The sequence below is a fragment of the Cyclopterus lumpus genome, chromosome 17 (genome assembly GCF_009769545.1).
Source record: "Cyclopterus lumpus isolate fCycLum1 chromosome 17, fCycLum1.pri, whole genome shotgun sequence".
NCBI classification, from domain to species: domain Eukaryota; kingdom Metazoa; phylum Chordata; class Actinopteri; order Perciformes; family Cyclopteridae; genus Cyclopterus; species Cyclopterus lumpus.
Genome location: NC_046982.1, coordinates 95,054 through 112,500, shown reverse-complemented (window position 1 = coordinate 112,500; position 17,447 = coordinate 95,054). Strand labels below are relative to the sequence as shown.

Below are 17,447 nucleotides of genomic sequence, written 5' to 3'. Positions count from 1 at the left end.
GAAAAGTTATCATAAACAGGCCTCGCTCTCAGCACTGTGTGCTAATAGCTATTTTGCTAACGTAGCATGGAAGTCAAGCAATGTTTTCTCCACAGTAGCTGGTTAACTGAATTCATTTCAGTTTATTTTGTATAGCCCAATATCACAAACTCCCCTCAGAGGGCTTTACAATCTGTACACATACGACATCCCTGACCTTTGACCTCACATCGGATCAGGAAAAACTCCCCAAAAATAACCTTTGACAGGGAAAAAAGTGAAGAAACCTTCAGGAGAGCAACAGAGGAGGATCCCTCTCCCCGGATGGACAGATGAATAGATGTCATGTGACCAGATGATCAGAGTTACATAAACACATTACATGAATATGATAGAATGTATGAATAATGAGTAGTAGGCATGGACCATGATCCAGACCTCCACAATCCATGACACAGAAGGAGAAAGAGAGGAGCCAGAACTACTCACCTCTCGTCAACATGGAACTATTCATTAAATGAGCAATGGGTTCAATCAACACATCTACAGCCAAAACATTTGGACTAATTTCAAATCTAATAAACATCTGACGATTTGATCTAAAAAAGGTTGACAGTTGAACAAATAGTTTAACTCTTCTGCCAGTATTTGCAGCTCGGTGCCTCATATGGATTAGCAGAGGGATTCATCAAATCAAGCACTCCTAATTTCTATATGAGTTTGTAGATTAAAAGCACAGCGGTGAATCAGAACATACACGTTATCTCATAATGTGTGGTACAACCACGTAAAATGGTTCAGATGAAAAGGATACAACCCTGATATAGTGAACGCACGATAATGAATGGACGGTTTGTCTTATCACAAAGTCGTGCCCATCTCGCCATCACTTTTGACCCGACATAGTTTGATTCATTTGGAATTTAGACACTCTTCCTTTAAACTCTGGATGAGATAAATGTGTTTGGGACAGCGTAAACAGACCTATAGAAGCTCTTCACTTGGTCACAGCTGCCTTCTGTGAAGCTTTGCTTTGGAATGCTAGTTCCAGTCAACACACTGTACACATGAATACCTAGCAATGTGGATGGAAGTGTAGCAGGTTCAAACTGTGTTCAGGAAAATCCCAAAATGTACAGTGATATGAAAACAGCGGAAAAAGCAGCAGTCTCAACTTTTCTGCATCACTCAAACGTCCTCTTTGGGAACAACTGTCCAACTGAAACTAAAGGATAAAGCAGCGCTTTAGCTGTCGCCACTTCTGGATCACAGTGGTGTAAGCAGCAGCGCTGTTGAGTTACATCACTTCCCGTGCATTTCAATCACTAAAAAAAAAAAACCTTTGCATGCGACCGTGAGTGTGCGTGTCAGGTGAGAGTAATTTCACATCCTTTGCAGCAAGTACGAAGTCAACTGATTTCCTGGCAACTGAGGCAGACCACATGAGACCTTGACTTCTACAATACAGAATAAATATAGCTGGATGAGCACTTGCTGGCTACTGAGTGGGGAGAGAGAGGGAGAGAGAGAGAGAGAGAGAGAGAGAGAGAGACTTTCCTCTGCTCGTCCTCTTCGTACTTTGTCTGGCCGTTACCTTAAGTTAGCCCACGACGAGAGGACGTCTGGCCTGCAACCCCCGGACCAAACTGGTGGCGTCGCGCCCTCCTCTGCGCTCCCTAGACCTTTTCTTTCTTTGAACTTTCTGTACCTCCACACGCACGCATGCACGCACCTGGTCGTATTAAACCACATATGTATTGTTTTGGACAAGACAAGGAATGTGTCATTTCTGACCAAACGATTCATCAATTAAATCGACAGATTAAAATTGATAAAACTACCGCTAGTTGCAGCCCAACACCAGAGCATCAACGCTACTCCGTCTGCCTCTCTCCTCTTAAGCTACAATACCACTTGTGTGGTTTCACAACACCACACTGATGTTTATCTGGGTTTTCAGACTTCAGCGTGAACATTTACTCAAAAGACAACATTCACATGGTACTGTAAAATAAGGCACACTAAGGCATTTAAATAGAAAACAAGCGTGTGACAAGGTGGGAAAGTACCAAGTACAGGTTTGTTTACGTGACTTAGTTTAAAGTGTCAAATGTGACACTGTATAAAAAGTAATACTAACTGCTGGAGGAACATACAGAAGGGTTGCAGCTAAGATTATTTCCAAACGCAATTGATTGAAAGTATTCCGCCTACCGTTTTTAAAGACACGTTGAATGCGTGATTGAAAGTGGCTCAAAGTAGTTACCGGGTTCCATTTTGAATAATTGACTATCCATTTCAGCTGTTAGACAGCTATGTGGAGAGTACTGCTCCGATGCAGCTTTGGGTCAGCATCTTGACATCAAGCCATGTGACCTGCTGACTTCCGGCTAATGGTAACCCCTGAAAAACGTATCGGAAGCACTGGACAGCTGAGATGGTTTCAGGATGAGAGGGGTTCTTAAGTGCTGTAACTTCAAGCAAACTGTGTCCCAAACCAAAACCTGAGATACTGAAATCAGGACTTTGACATTGAAATGGCTGATATTTTTTTCATCTGCCGTAAACAAAAGAGAAGAAATGCACGAAGGGTGCGTCACTGCCGACGGTAGGCACACAGGCCTGTGAGTTCCAACAGTCTCATTAACAGCTTGGCGAGTTCCGCCTCACCTGAATCCAGCACTAATCACAGAGAGGCTCTGTCGAGTGCCGCTTTAGCAGACCTGATGAATTAACTGACAGTCGGCACACCGACTGCGCGACTCTGTCAAACCACAATTATCGAAGCCGCCCGTTTAGCCGAGCAGACCACGGAATATCACTGCCACGCTGGAGCCACTTTGGCCTCTCTGACAGCTGGCGGTGCCACACGGTCATCCACTGTAGAGCGTCAGAGAGGGGCCTCCATCTAACAGAAACACAAAAAGGAACTCGAGGAAAACACTGGTGTATATTGTAGACATGTCTATTCAAAGCACTGGAAAGAGAATCCAAAGCTATGGCATCTACTTGTTTTCACGTGTGTGTTACTGAGTGACATCTCATGGTGTAAACTTTGGCTGGTGTGAAAACCAGCAGGGGCCCGGCGCTGTGGGACACGCCTCTCCCATTTCCTGTTCTGCACATTGTTCAAAGACTATTTCTTTTTCTCCGTATGCATGGGACTGTCACACACTCCGAGAGCCAAGAAAGGCCTGTTCCTCAATGACCGTTTTAACAATAAGCTGTTGCAAAATAAGGACATTTGGCAACGTTACTTTGTCCCAACTAGTTCCACGCAAGTCCACTCTGCATGCGGAAAAGAAGGGAGGCTGCGAGATCAGCCGGTCCTGTCTGCGCTGTTCAAAGTTTGGCAGCCAAACAGTCTGTAGCCTCCAGGCTTTACTACAGGAAATCTCTGCCATGTAAACAACGCTGGTTTTTTTTTTTCTCCCACTGGAGACGGACAAGGAAGGCACAGACAAACAGAACGCAGCCAGAGAAACGAGAACCACACCACGGCAGCGAGAGAAGACCCAGCCCTGACCAGACACCTTAGGCAGCGAGTGATCTCCTCTCTTCCTCTGGAAGACATGTGTGCACCCACCCACCTCCCATTACCGCCGGGATCTAAGCCGCTATAATTTATACCTTTGTTCCCAAATGCAGGACGGCGCGCTGGAGCTGGCTAGCTGTATGTGTAATTACGCTCAAGTGAGGGGATGCAGGGCCGTGTGTTTGGGGCTAGGATTTGTGGCCAGGAAGGAAGGACGAGAGAGGAGGAGAAGGAAGAGAGGGAGGTGTGTGGGGGATCAAGAAAGCAAAAGAAGAAAGCAAAGCTAGAGAAAATCTGGTTATTTTACGCACGGCTGCTTTATTAATTGACAGTGTGTGCGTGTGCGTTTGTGAATGTCGGAGGTTTGTGTGTGTTTTGGTGGTGGTGGTGGGGGGTTGCTGTGTTTATCCAATCTGTTCCCTGCCTTTACCATGTGGTAGAGAAAACCACTGGCCGGGTACCAGTCTGATCCCAGAGGACGCACGAGGGCGAGAAACACAGAAACACACACACACCACACACACACACACACACACACAGAGAAGTAGGCCACAGGGGGTGGCCAAGGAACCTGCTCGTGAAGAGTGTGTGTATGTGTGAGACAGCTCACTGAACCCGTTAGGGTCTCTGACTAGTCTTTGAAAACCACCCGCATCTGAGAGTGTATGAGCGATGTCAGTGGGGCACCGAGGATCTACAGCACTTAATTGGCTGCATTGTTGTTGTGTCGAGTCAACAAATATAAACATTGCTCACCGTTGACACAATCCAGGAGCAGTCAGCCCCTAAACCTGACAGACTCAAGGTCAGAAGGAAGACTACACAGGAAGTCTTTACATATTGATGTGAAACAGCACAGGTGGCGTTTGTTTTGATGCGGGACACAGGCATTATGAAAGGCTACCTAGACAAGGATGTGTAGGGGTGGAGGCGAGCGGTCTTTACAGAAAGCGCCAATGCGCGTCGACTCAAACTTTTGCTGTGGGATCAAGATGGGTTTCAACAGAGAAATGCGTCTATATCCTCTAACTCCGGGAATCCCTGACGCAACTCTAGTCAAACTTTTAAAAAAAGGGGGTTAGACTTTAAAAGAAACCCAGACAGGATTCGTCACTAGCTGGGAGTCTCTGAGAAACCACCAGTGGTTTTGGGGGCTGGTGAGAGATTTGTCATCCCGGTGCTGAGCGCAAGATGAAGCTTTGGAAACATTTGCGCCAACAACGTCACAGGCAGTGCTTTCCTGATTCTTGCACTGGATTATATTTTCCAGACAAAAATATGAATTAGATTTGAACACCCTCACACACACACCTCTGATCAATAACTGCTATTGGCATGCCCTTTTAGACCAATGGGACAGGCAGGTCTTGACCATGTCTCCAGAGGTTGGCCAGTCCCCGGTCTCCTCCCCCACTCGCCCCGCCTGCCTGCTAACAACCAATTAACTTCCAGAGTCCTTTCGTGACGCTGAGGGGTAACTTCTCCCCCGGGACACATACACACACACACACACACACCAATGCGCTCTGCAGGATCAAAAGTGCTTCCGTTGTGGGTTTGAATCCAGTTCAAGATCTCATAGGCTTTTTTTTTGGTAACCATTTTGAGTGCATTTTGACATTTGAGTGCTGGGAAGAAGGACCAGCATTAGCTACCGACGAAGAAAACGATGAGCCACAGCATCATCTAAGGAGGTGTGTTGGGACCAAGTTTACTGGAGAGATGCAGACGGTCTCCTGCATGTAGGCAGCACTTAACCTTTCATCGGCTACATGAATCGGTCGAGGAGAGAAACGGTGGTAGGGAGACACGAGGTGAAAAGGATGCCACGGCGAGGCTTTTGCGGCGCCAACAGGATTCTTAGTCCTGAGCTTGTTTTTGTTTCTCCGGCAGCAGTGAGGGTAGATGCTGGTGGAGATCTGGGGGGGGCGCCTGAATTGGACGTGCCCCACGCCGACGCCGGGTGAGGTCAAGGAGAGATTAAAAAACGTAAACAGGCGGGTCAGAGATGTACTTGACAGGCACACACACAAACACTTTAGAGCTGTAATAACGCCAGCCTCTCTTCTAGGCACAACACTTGGTCCAGAAGGCCCTCGCTGCAGGAGGAGGATGGGGAGGCAAGTGAGTGCAGAGGAGGGGACACACACACACACACACACACACACACACACACACACACACACACACACAGAGACAGAGACAGAGAGAGACCTTGTTGCACCATATGTCCTATCATGCCACAACCTGAGGGACAGTGAGTGACCAACACACACAGTAATCTTACTGTGTCCCAAGAAACGCAACTGTGCTTTCTTTCTCTGAAGTTATGTCATATTATTATTATCCATATGAATTGTATATGTCTTGGTGCTTTGGCAATATTGTTATTGAGACATCCATGCCAATAAAGCAAGAGAGAGAGAGAGAGAACTCAGTTTTGAATGTCACCACAGTGCTAAAGACCCCCGCTAACCTTTTGGCTGGAAATGAGAGAACGGGAGGGAGGACAGACAGGCAGGCAAAGATGGAGGGAGAGAGATGGAAAGGGTGAGAATGAAGAAAGAAGAGGAGGCAGCTCACGCATGGGTGGAGAGGGACCAAGTGTGGGTGGGGTGGAGCGATGGAGGGCGAGATGAAAGAGACGGAGACAAACAACAGCAGCACTTCTCGTGTCTGCTAATGTGGGCTGCCATCCGCGACACATGATGGAGACAAAATGGCCACCCTGACAAACACCGGCTCTCCTTCTGGCTCAGGATACCCAACACCAGGCAGGCTCCCAGCGCTGAACTGTCCGACGTGAGCACGACAGTGCCGGGCGCCATTGACCCCACACGGGGAACAACATGTCCGCTCTGTACAGGCCTGCATGTCAAATAGTCAGGGTCACCTACTCTTAAAATCAGATGGCTGGGAGAGCTTTGAGAAAGTAAAAAAAAAAAAAGGCATTGTTCTTAGATATAATGGTAACAATGAACTCAGAGCACGTTCTAATTGAATGAACAAGTCATGGCGCACGCTGCCAGACAGAGAAAAAAGAAGTTCACTGTGCTTTTTCCTCGCCATGTTTCTGCATTTACCCTTTAATTTTATAATAAAGACACCAGAAGCTTAAAGACAACTTTAATCCTATGAATACTGAAATCAATAACACTACATATTCATCAGCCTGCAGCTTTTAAAAGCACCCACACTAAGTTGGCGTGTATCAACGTTATATACAATACAACCACTAAAAGTAGCATTGCACATACGGCCTCTGAAGAGCCGTACCAATCAGTTGCTGAGGGCAGAGCAGAGAGAAGGCGCTGAAAGGACAATGCTGAGATTTAAAAAGTTCACTTAAGACAACTGTAGAAGGAGCGTGGGAGAGAAAAGTGAGATCTGAAGTAGTTTCTGGATATTTAGTCAATGAGTGCTACTGTTCACGGCTCATGAACACAGCCATGTATCCGAGCCATCATCCAATACCACGTTGTCCATACCCTCACACAAGTATACAGGACATACGGTTGTGTTTGATACATCCAGTCAAGTCACTTTAGCTCACGCTAGGTAGGTGAAATGAAATATTTTTTTTTAAAACCTACTAGAGCTGCAAAGTAACTGACTTCTTCCTGCAAATAGCTTTGAATTTGTAAAATTGACTTCAACATATAAATAGACCAGTGTGCGTGTGGGTGCTAATGCATGGAAATCATTTTAGGGTAGCTCAATAAGTCATTCTAAAAGTAAAAATGTGTCGATATAAACTTCCCCTGAGCCTCCGAAAGACAACAAATCTCAACCAATTCACAGATGGTGCTTCTTTTCAGAATTACCTGTATTCAAATTTCTAAAAACATAGCTATTTTTAATTAAGACTTGTTTTATAGAACTGTTATGAGCCTCTCTCACATCATGTGGCCCTTTCTTTTTTTTAAAAATACATTTATCTATCTTGCTCCGAGCCATCCTGATAAACACTGAGCTGGTTTAAAAAGATCAATAGAAGGTGGCACATTATGAGTGAAAACGTTCAGATAACGAGCCGATCACAGTGATGATTTATAGGTCAAAATAACAGGCAACAGCGTATTCAAAACACGCGACCTTCACTGGTTACCGGTGGCCGCCCGCATCCGCTTCAAAACATTGGTACTTGCGTACCGTGCTGCGAACAGATCGGGCACTTAAATGGCACTTACGGATAGTACTCTGTAGTTTAACGTTATTGAAGAAATTGTACTTGCTTGATTCTTGTTGTTCTGAGTTTGGACTCATGGTTTAATGCACTTATTGTAAGTCGCTTTGGATAAAAGCGTCAGCTAAATGACATGTGATGTAATGTGACACATTGATGGACACCTGTTTGTTCCAAAGTGTCTTTGTTTCGTCTGAAAAAGCTGCAGCGAGTGAATGAACAAGGCCTTGGCATGGTTAAATCTTTATGGCCATCAGAAATGTTTATTTAGATGCATTATGGGAGAGTATAATGGGGGCATACATGTGGATAGGCAGCACCAGCGCTTGGATATTAGCGCTGGAAATTGAATTGCGTCATTCTGTGAAATCTCAATTAACTGGTGAATCTTAATGTTGTGTTTCGTGTGGTGTGGATTGCGTCACTGCGCATGGGAGGGAGGGAAGACTTTCCCCTCATATCTATCCCCCAGTGTGAAGCAGCAGGGACTAAGCTGGACGAAAAATTGGAAACTACAACATTCTGCTTGACGAAAAAGACATATTTTAGGCTTTATGGTATAGAGCACACATGGATGTTAGAGGGACTAGATTTAGCTTGTTACAGTTAAATGGGCCCCACAAACACACAGCCACTTGATTAAGTCAAGATGATTGCCCCACTAACTATGAAGCAACATTTTGATTATTGATACACTTTGCTTCCTAGTTTCAAATGGCCATGCTCTTCCAACTTTGATAATGTGTCCACGCCGAAATGTGAAGACAATCACCTCCAAGGTCACAACTGGCTCCCCATCTAACAAGAATAAAACAACCACTGATATGATCCATATTTAAATGTACAAAAAAAGAAAAAGGAATTATGATCAAATCAAAATTTGTGGAGGGGGGTTAACTTTGTGTCCTACCCACCAGTTTAGTCCAGAGCAACAAACTAAGGCAGCCTTGTGGCTGAAAGAGGGGGGTGACTCAACTTTAACGACAAGAAAAGAAAAGACAGACCAAATAGTGCTGAACATCTGTTGTGTGCGCGTGTTGTCGGGGCCTCTCATCTCTCGCTCTGTGGTCCGCTCAACGGGACTAGCTGCCATCTTGGCTCGCAGACACAAGGCGGTGGGGGTAGCAGCTTCTGGTACAAATAACGAACTAGCACGTGCAAACTGAACTGAAGTGTAAATAAAACCACTATGTGAGAACGAATACCACAAAGAGAGTGTGCGCGTGTACATGTTTTATGGATATATAACGCTCAAGGGTTTTGTTTTTCCCCAGATAGCGAAGCCAAAGTTTGCGCGAGAGCGGCAGGGTGACCATTATGCAAGTTGACCGATTACAGAACACATAATGGAGAAAGAGGGCAGGACAGCGCGAGGAAGCGCACGCCATGAAGGTCGCATTGTGTAAAGCGAGAAGGAAAACAAAACGCGGCCGTCCGCGTATCCCATAAAGGTGTGTTGCTGTAACAAGTACGTGGACGGGAGCAGGTGTTTTCGCCCGTCCACATAAAGTAACAAGTGGAGCCGCGGAGGGGTCCCAACTTCGGTCGCGGGATACACAATGTCACACCACGAACACGCTCCCGTAACGAAGGACACACCGCGGAAAGCACGCAGCGTTACTTTGTCTTTCGATAATAAAAAAAGTGAAGCGAAAGACGAGGAAAGTTAATTCCTCGTCCAAAGCCAGGCGTCGAGTCTGGTTAGTAGCTAGCTCGTGGGGGGTACTAAATAGTCTTCGTCCGGACACAATGGGGATGAGAGCTAGCAGAACTTCTGTGTCCTAGCGCGGGGCTAACCTCCAGCGGCTAGCACGGCTAATTAGCCTCGCGGTGGTATCTCGCACGTCGTTCCGGACCCGGGGACGCGCCGCTTGTCTCGGTTGTTTTTTTCAAAGTAACCCACTTCTTCCTCTATTTTAATGCTCGAAATGAGGACCGGCGCGTTCCTCGTGCGTTAGAATGTGTTTTAGTGACAGGAAACGTGGTAGAAACTACGTGAAAAACACGTATGGAGTGACCGCCTGGCCTCACTGCCCCCCCCCCACCCCCCTCTCTTCCACTGCTCTGTCCCTTCCGTCCAATACAACTAGGGCTACTACGGACACTTCGCACTGTCCCCTCGCGACAAAAAAACATACAATTCAGCGGACACACAACTCGTGCTCGCACTTTTGAGAATAAGCACTGTAATGCAACTCCGGCCACGCGTTTCCTGGCGATATAAGCCAAGTATTGTCCGCTGGGATTCTCAGTCAGAGCTCATTCCGTCGGCCAGTGACTCACCTCTACGCTCGAGCCACCTCGTGTCTCCTGGAAGCTTCAACACAATTAGCCAACAGCGCTAACACTTTAATAAACTGAACTTACTCAATAGTTCATGTTACAAAAATTCAACAAGTTGTCGGTGAAACGGACCCAAAAAACGGAGAGGCTCTCCGCGTCTCGTCGGGGATTTTTCTTTCCACTTTTCAACTAACTACGGGACTGTTGTGTGTGTGTGCGCGTGCGTGTGCGAGTGAGAGCGAGCGATGCAGCGGGTGGCAGAGCTAAACTTGCTATTGTTAGCATGTCGGCATGGCAGCTACATAGACCTTCAATGACTTTCGGCTAAAAAGAGAGAATTAAAACAGGAGCCGGGCGAAGCGGCCGCCCCGAACACGACCTTTCCCCCCGAGTTCGGTTGAAATGCCCATCGGTCTGAAAACCCAACTCGCACGGCAGATTGCTTTGGAGGAGGAAAAAAGTATGGAAAACTTACTATTACGAGAGAATATGACCCGTTTTCATTGTAAATCAGTGGTGACTACCAGCCCCGCACACTCGCACTGAATTCAGCTCCACAACATGTAACAATACACTCATTCAAATGGGGCATTTGTTAGCTTACCCAACCAGCTCGGTCACTTCGGGCTTTTATCAAATCAACTCCTCGTTAGTATCTCCGCTCCTTCGGAGAAAAAAAATCCGCCGTGGTCCTTTTTCCTCGTTTGAAATATAAATAAACAGAGGGGGAAAAAAGTTCAAGTTTCTTATTCATGAAATATTTCTCCGGCGTGTCTCGCATCTGCGACCTCGCCGATGTGTGCGCGTTGGTCTTCTCTCCTTTGTGTTAATTTCACTCAAATCGAGTTTAATCCGATCGATCCCTCGGCTGGTCGCGCTCCCGAGTCCTCCCCTCCAGACACTCGCTCACCTTCCTCGGCCAGGGGGGGCGCGCTCCCGAGAATCTCTCATAGAGATAAACAGGCGGCGTGCGCGGTCACTGACCCTGCGGTGCCTGTGTGACGCTCTCTGCGAGTTCTCAATGTGGGGATGGTGAAAAAAGAAGGCAAAAGAAGGGCGTCATTTGGACTACGGCTTGGTGTTACAACTGGGAGTCAAACTGAGATCGCCTGGTTTATTGTATTTCATTGTTTTAATAGAAAGATATGACGCAGTAGACACAGGAAACGGGTTTGGAAGTCCAATACAAACCAATATCAAAGAGCACTGGTTTTCAGAATCATCCTATTTCCTTTTCTAATGTTTAGATAAAAACAAACGAATGAATAAATACATGTTGAATGTGGGTTACGATTTAACCTTTGTAGCTCTGCCAAAACAAGTTAGTATTTTTCATGTGGAGGCAGATGGGTATTCTATACTTCTAAATTGTGTACGTGTGTGTGTTTGTTAGGGATATGGTAATAGTTCCGTCTTTTGTTTCTTCCTGGATTGCTAGATTGTAATTATTTATGTTGAGAGTTGACGTTGTGAATGCAACGAATGCGATCATTAATTCAGTAATAAGAAATAACTACATCTAAGGACCCCCCACAGGGACTCCGTGACCACCGGGTCAAAGCGTCTGCATTGCCATGATTGTAGCAGGAAAAGTGTCAAGCCAACAGGAACAGGAAACTTCATTTGAAGGCTTGTGTGCTGATCATGACCTTTACGAGCACGATGTCTGTAATGAGTTGGCATAGGCTGCTTTTTTTTCTTTTATCTGAATATCTTGGAAGCATATTATTGAAAATCTATACATCTTTATATTTGTACCGTAGAATGCATCCGGCATTGCAACTAAACTGGTGAATGTTAAACTGGAGTGCATTGGCTCATTTTGGAGCCGAGGATTCAGTTGGTATAACGACAAAACTGTCCATTGTTTTTTTTTGTTTTTTAAATTAAAAGGACAGGCAAACATTTGGTTGTGCATGTCTTAAAGGGACAGATGGTGAAATAGTCAGTAGCAGTAACATTCTCATTCTACATAAACTACAAACTATTACAAAATATTTATTACAATTTGAATAATTCCTGAAATTCTTTCGATTTTTTGTCCTATACATTTACACTACGATGATTGCTGGGGAATATGTATCTTGATGTTGTTCAATGTCAAGTCTATTTGATCATGTGACAAGAAATTACAATGGTGCATGTGTGTGCACGCATCCTTCATAACTTGTTACTAGCGTTCACAGGGGTCCGGCACACTAGAGTGCACTTAGGCCCGTCTTGTCTCAAGCCTCAGAGTCCTTGAGTGATGTCACTCGTTGGTTGGGGCTAAAGACTACACCCTTGAAAAGAAAGACAAATCCTATCTCCTGCACCTCATCTCTGCTTGAGGGCTAGTGGGCCCAGGCTACATTAGCAGCTACCAGCATAACACACCCTGTACAGTCACGTGAATCAAGTTGAGTTGCATCGTGGGTAATGTTGGTGCCAGGTTTTGACAAGCATAAGCCCCGTTTGGATTTTAGAGTTAAAACATACTTGGTTGGCTAGAAGAGATGTTTTCTACTTGCCGTAAAGACGTCTTCTCATAAAGTCTCTGGCCTTAAATCCAGTGTAGTACTCAAGACCTTGTGAAGGTCTTGGTCTCGTCTGGACAAAGATGACTCTTCATTTTATATCAACATCGGTGGAAATCACTGAACTTCCTGTGCATTGTCTGATTTATTAATCAAGACGTCTCTGATACCCGTTCACTGATACAGAATTTAAAAGAGCTGCATGAGGAGGAAGCATTTGTTTGTCTGTAGATGTTTTTATAGGAATGTGGATTCATCAGATTGATTTGAGGAGTGTTACTGGTTAGCAAGTTCCACATTTTATTGTTAGTGTGTGCATGCAGTGTGGGAATCGCACGGCTCTGGTCTTGGTCTGGCCTCAGTCTCGACACAATCTGGTCTTGGTCTTGACAGACTGGTCTTAATCTTGTCTTGGTCTCACCACACTCTGGTCTTGGTCTTGTCTTGGTCTAACCACACTCTGGTCTTGTCTTGGTCTCACCACACTGGTCTTGGTCTTGTCTTGGTCTCACCACACTCTGATCTTGTCTTGGTCTCAACACACTCTGGTCTTGGTCTTGTCTTGGTCTCACCACACTCTGGTCTTGGTCTTGTCTTGGTCTCACCACACTCTGGTCTTGTCTTGGTGTCAACACACTCTGGTCTTGGTCTTGTCTTGGTCTAACCACACTCTGGTCTTGTCTCGGTATCAACACACTCTGGTCTTGGTCTTGTCTTGGTCTCACCACACTCTGATCTTGTCTTGGTCTCACCACACTCTGGTCTTGTCTTGGTCTCACCACACTCTGGTCTTGGTCTTGTCTTGGTCTCACCACACTCTGGTCTTGTCTTGGTCTCACCACACTCTGGTCTTGTCTTGGTCTCAACACACTCTGGTCTTGGTCTTGTCTTGGTCTCACCACACTGGTCTTGGTCTCAACACACTCTGGTCTTGTCTTGGTCTCACCACACTGGTCTTGGTCTTGTCTTGGTCTCACCACACTCTGGTCTTGTCTTGGTCTCACCACACTCTGGTCTTGTCTTGGTCTCACTACACTCTGGTCTTGGTCTTGTCTTGGTCTAACCACACTCTGGTCTTGTCTCGGTCTCACCACACTGGTCTTGGTCTTGTCTTGGTCTCAACACACTCTGGTCTTGGTCTTGTCTTGGTCTCACCACACTCTGGTCTTGGTCTTGTCTTGGTCTAACCACACTCTGGTCTTGTCTCGGTCTCACCACACTGGTCTTGGTCTTGTCTTGGTCTCAACACACTCTGGTCTTGGTCTTGTCTCTGTCTCACCACACTGGTCTTGGTCTTGTCTTGGTCTCACCACACTCTGGCCCTGGTCTTGTCTCTGTCTCACCACACTGGTCTTGGTCTTGTCTTGGTCTTGACTCTTTTCTCTTCACTCCAAACACGCTCTACATGTCTCACAGAGTCTGGCTTCAGCTCGTAGGTTTTAAAGTCAACATGCAGAGACTTGAGCTGTTCTCCAGGTCGTAACCCGTCAGCGTGAACACGGTGTCCGCTCTGCTAGTCACAGTTGTGTTGTCACAGCCTTGTTATGAAGTCTGGACTGCATTACTAAAAGCTTTATCTGACTAACGCTACACACGGATAGCTGAGTATTCGCCGCCATTCACTCGATACATTTACAGTTTGATGTACCGAGTTTGCTAATGGTGGAATGACTGGTTTTAAAAGGTAGAAACTTCTTTTATTTAGTCACAGTTCAGTTCTGCTGAGTTTTGATGCTGATGTTCCCGCTATGTCGTCTCCTGTTTTAACATTTAGTCATGTATCAAATCCCAACAACCAGCTCCTGTTTATCTGTGCAGAAAGTATCCAGTGATGTAAAGTAACAAAGTATATTTGCTCAAGCGGTACTTGTACTTTACTTCTACTGCACTACAGCGCCTCTATAGTTATCTGTTAAGATCTTACAAACAAACACAGTTATACATTAAACCAACAATATATTAAGTCATTAAATGATTCTAATTTGGCTTTCAAGTTAATACATTAATGATCTAAATACTTATTCATATAATGTATGACAATATAACACACTAAAAGGGGACATCCTGCAAGATGAGTCCTTTTATTTGAAATTATTGTTAAAGAACACGTTTCTTAAGACACTTCATGCAAGTAGCTCTTTGAATATAAGACTTACTTGCAATGGAGCATTTTCACAGTATTGTTTGCTTGCTTTTTAAGAACCATTTAAAACACATTTTAAAGCTGATATTTATCTTAAATGTTGATGGCAGAATGCAGCCATGATGCTGAAATGCCCACAATGTTAGCCACTCGTTTGCAACAGTCACAAAAAAAGCTGCTAATAATTTCCAGAAACGTATATTTACTGACTCATTTCACATCGTAGAACCACACGTTGAAATGACGTTGATAAGGCTGTATGATCCTTATGAACATGAATGTCGGTACTGAATTTGACAGACATTCATGTTCCTCAATATCAACAGCTGTTGAGACGTTTCACTTGTGAAACCTCACAGTGGCGCTACAGGGAAAGTCGGGACCTCACCAAAGATAGTGGGATTCATCCTCTGGGGAACATAAATATCTTTACAAAATTATATTACAATAAACTCAGTACATGTTGACATATTTCACAGGATAAGTAAACAAATAAGACCTACTGTTGGCACTTAATCCATACGGGTTCACCCCTGGGGATCATTAACGTCGGTACAACATTGAACGCCAATCCATGGAGTGGTTGAGACGTTTTCGTCTGGACTGAAGTGGTCGACGTGGGCCATGGGAGACCTGAAGCTGCACACAATGACGCCTGAAACCGGCCGTAACTCACCAGAGCCCCACTGAAGCTGCTCTTCGTCAGACATTAAACTAACAAATGGGTCGCATGTATACTTCACTCCGGCCTAGGGAGCTTTTAATATGATATCGTCCGATGTTATGTTGCCAGTACATCTCAGTTAAATACTAAACTGCTAAAACATACTTACTGTAAATCTCAAGGTGTGGTCAGGGCTGATCTGAGGTCAGTAGTATCCAGGCTGGAGGATTTCTTAATATTTTATCCTTTTTAGAGTGTGAATAGGCGTAATATTAAAACGGAGTACATTTATTGAGGTTCCGAAGGGACCAGTTCTCACACAGAGTCAAAGAAGCTACTGTTGACAGCAGAAATACAGTCCCTCGAAAAACTGTTGACATGAGGTCTGTAATTTATCCACTGGAAAAAGATGTTGTAGTTGATTCGTTTTTAAACATATTTTTCCATAATAGTTTTTTTTTTCTTCACAGCAGACATTTTTGACACTAGATTGATAAGAGTTTCCATCTATTTAGCTTCAGAGCAATCTTTAATTGTATGAATTACATGTTTCCTGCCATGAGTCAAAATGTCTGCTGTGGAAAATATACATGAGACAAAACTAAAATAATCGCTAGACTAAAGTGCAAAAAAAACTTGTTCTTTTGTAATTTGGGTGAACAGACCCTTTAAAATCGACGGGGAACGGTCTTCATGTGATGCAATTGAACTATTGGCTTTATTATTGTGATGAGCCATGTAGTCCAACTGCTGCAGATTAATTCCCTTTAGTCAATTTAGCTGCCATAAAAGCATACACATCTTCTGAGGCACAAAGGGTTAAGGCGTTGCAAGTGATGGATGTTGTGACTGGTTCATAAATCATTATCAAGACTTTATCCAGCACTGGTAGCTAACAGTTTGGGGACACGCACACATATGCTGTGGAGCCAAAAACGTGGCATATTCCTGCAAAATGTAGATTTCACGTATGCATTTAAGCGCAGAGAAGCTCATGCGCATACACAGAACATGTAAACCTTCCCTGACTGCATACGAGTTCAAAAATGATTAATTCATTAAGCAGGCTCTCAGTCTGGCTGACCTTCATCGGGGAATAAAATCTCCATGACCGCTGAAGGTCGAATGGCACAGATCCAAAAGCACACAAGTTCCTCCCTGTTCATTTTAATGGAGAAATCAGATAAAACAGCATGAGGACCCATTATGATTGATTGATTCAAGTCAGCATGGGCGGGGCAGCAAAAAACAAATGAGAAAAAAAAAAAATATACACAAATGCAGGGTTGTAGTTTTTTCAAACCCTATTTTTAAATCACCACATAACCATCAAAATAACATGTTTAGAGTTTAGAATGTTTTATTATAGTTTATTGTGATAGCATTTTCATTTTTTTGTTTTTTCTGTTTTGTTTTTTTCCAAAGAACAAACACAGCAAATGACGGGGAGAGGGGGCAGGAAGTGGAAGAGAGGAGGGCCACATAGATAAAGATAGCTAGACCGATAGATGGATCTTTCCCCCCTGCAGCACCCCTGGGTTCACACACACGCATACAAACGCACAACGTTTAGCTTTACAAAGAATAATTGTCACCATAACGAGATTAATAACTGTATGAATGAATGAGAATTGTTCTGCGTATGCGTGCACATACCGTGTGTGTGTGTGTGTGTGTGTGTATATAAATGTTCGCATGTTGGTTCAGATTCCTTCCAAATGCCCAGATTCATGCGCACAACTCAAACTAGGCCCGTTTCTGCGACCTCTCCCTCTACGTGCACATCTGCATGTGTAAGCACCGTCAGCTAGCTAGCGAGCTAGCTAGCTGACGGTGCACCACCTGTCTGCAGAGAAACGACCAGTTGAGTCGCTTTTCAAGCAGCTGTCCAAATCTCTCTCTCAGGGGGGAGTTAAGGCAGGCAGCTGATTTCAAGACATTACGGGGGCGTCGTTGATTTTTTTTTCTTTTCTTGACAAAAGACAGGTAAACACAATAATTTGGCATTAAAAATACAGAGCTAATGTTACCACAGAGTCCGAGAGAGAGGGGAGGATGGACAACAAGCAACCGAAGTAGTAAAACATGGGCATAACGGTTCAATGGCGCTGATTACATGTGAAATCAAGAACGAAACATCG

General features: G+C 44.7%; 1 protein-coding gene across 5 annotated transcripts in view; it reads right to left on the bottom strand.

Annotated features, from left to right (window-relative positions):
* chd7 (chromodomain helicase DNA binding protein 7) overlaps positions 1 to 10,978 on the bottom strand; it is a 66,976-nt gene extending 55,998 nt beyond the window's left edge. For 3 of the 5 annotated variants that reach the window (XM_034555676.1, XM_034555680.1, XM_034555679.1), the window contains exon 1: positions 10,588 to 10,978. The gene's annotated coding sequence lies outside the window, so the exon portion shown is untranslated. Of the gene's footprint in view, positions 1 to 9,983; positions 10,222 to 10,587 lie in introns of those variants that run through there. The other 2 variants (XM_034555677.1, XM_034555678.1) reach the window with 2 other exon arrangements.
* Positions 10,979 to 17,447: the final 6,469 nt, after the last annotated feature.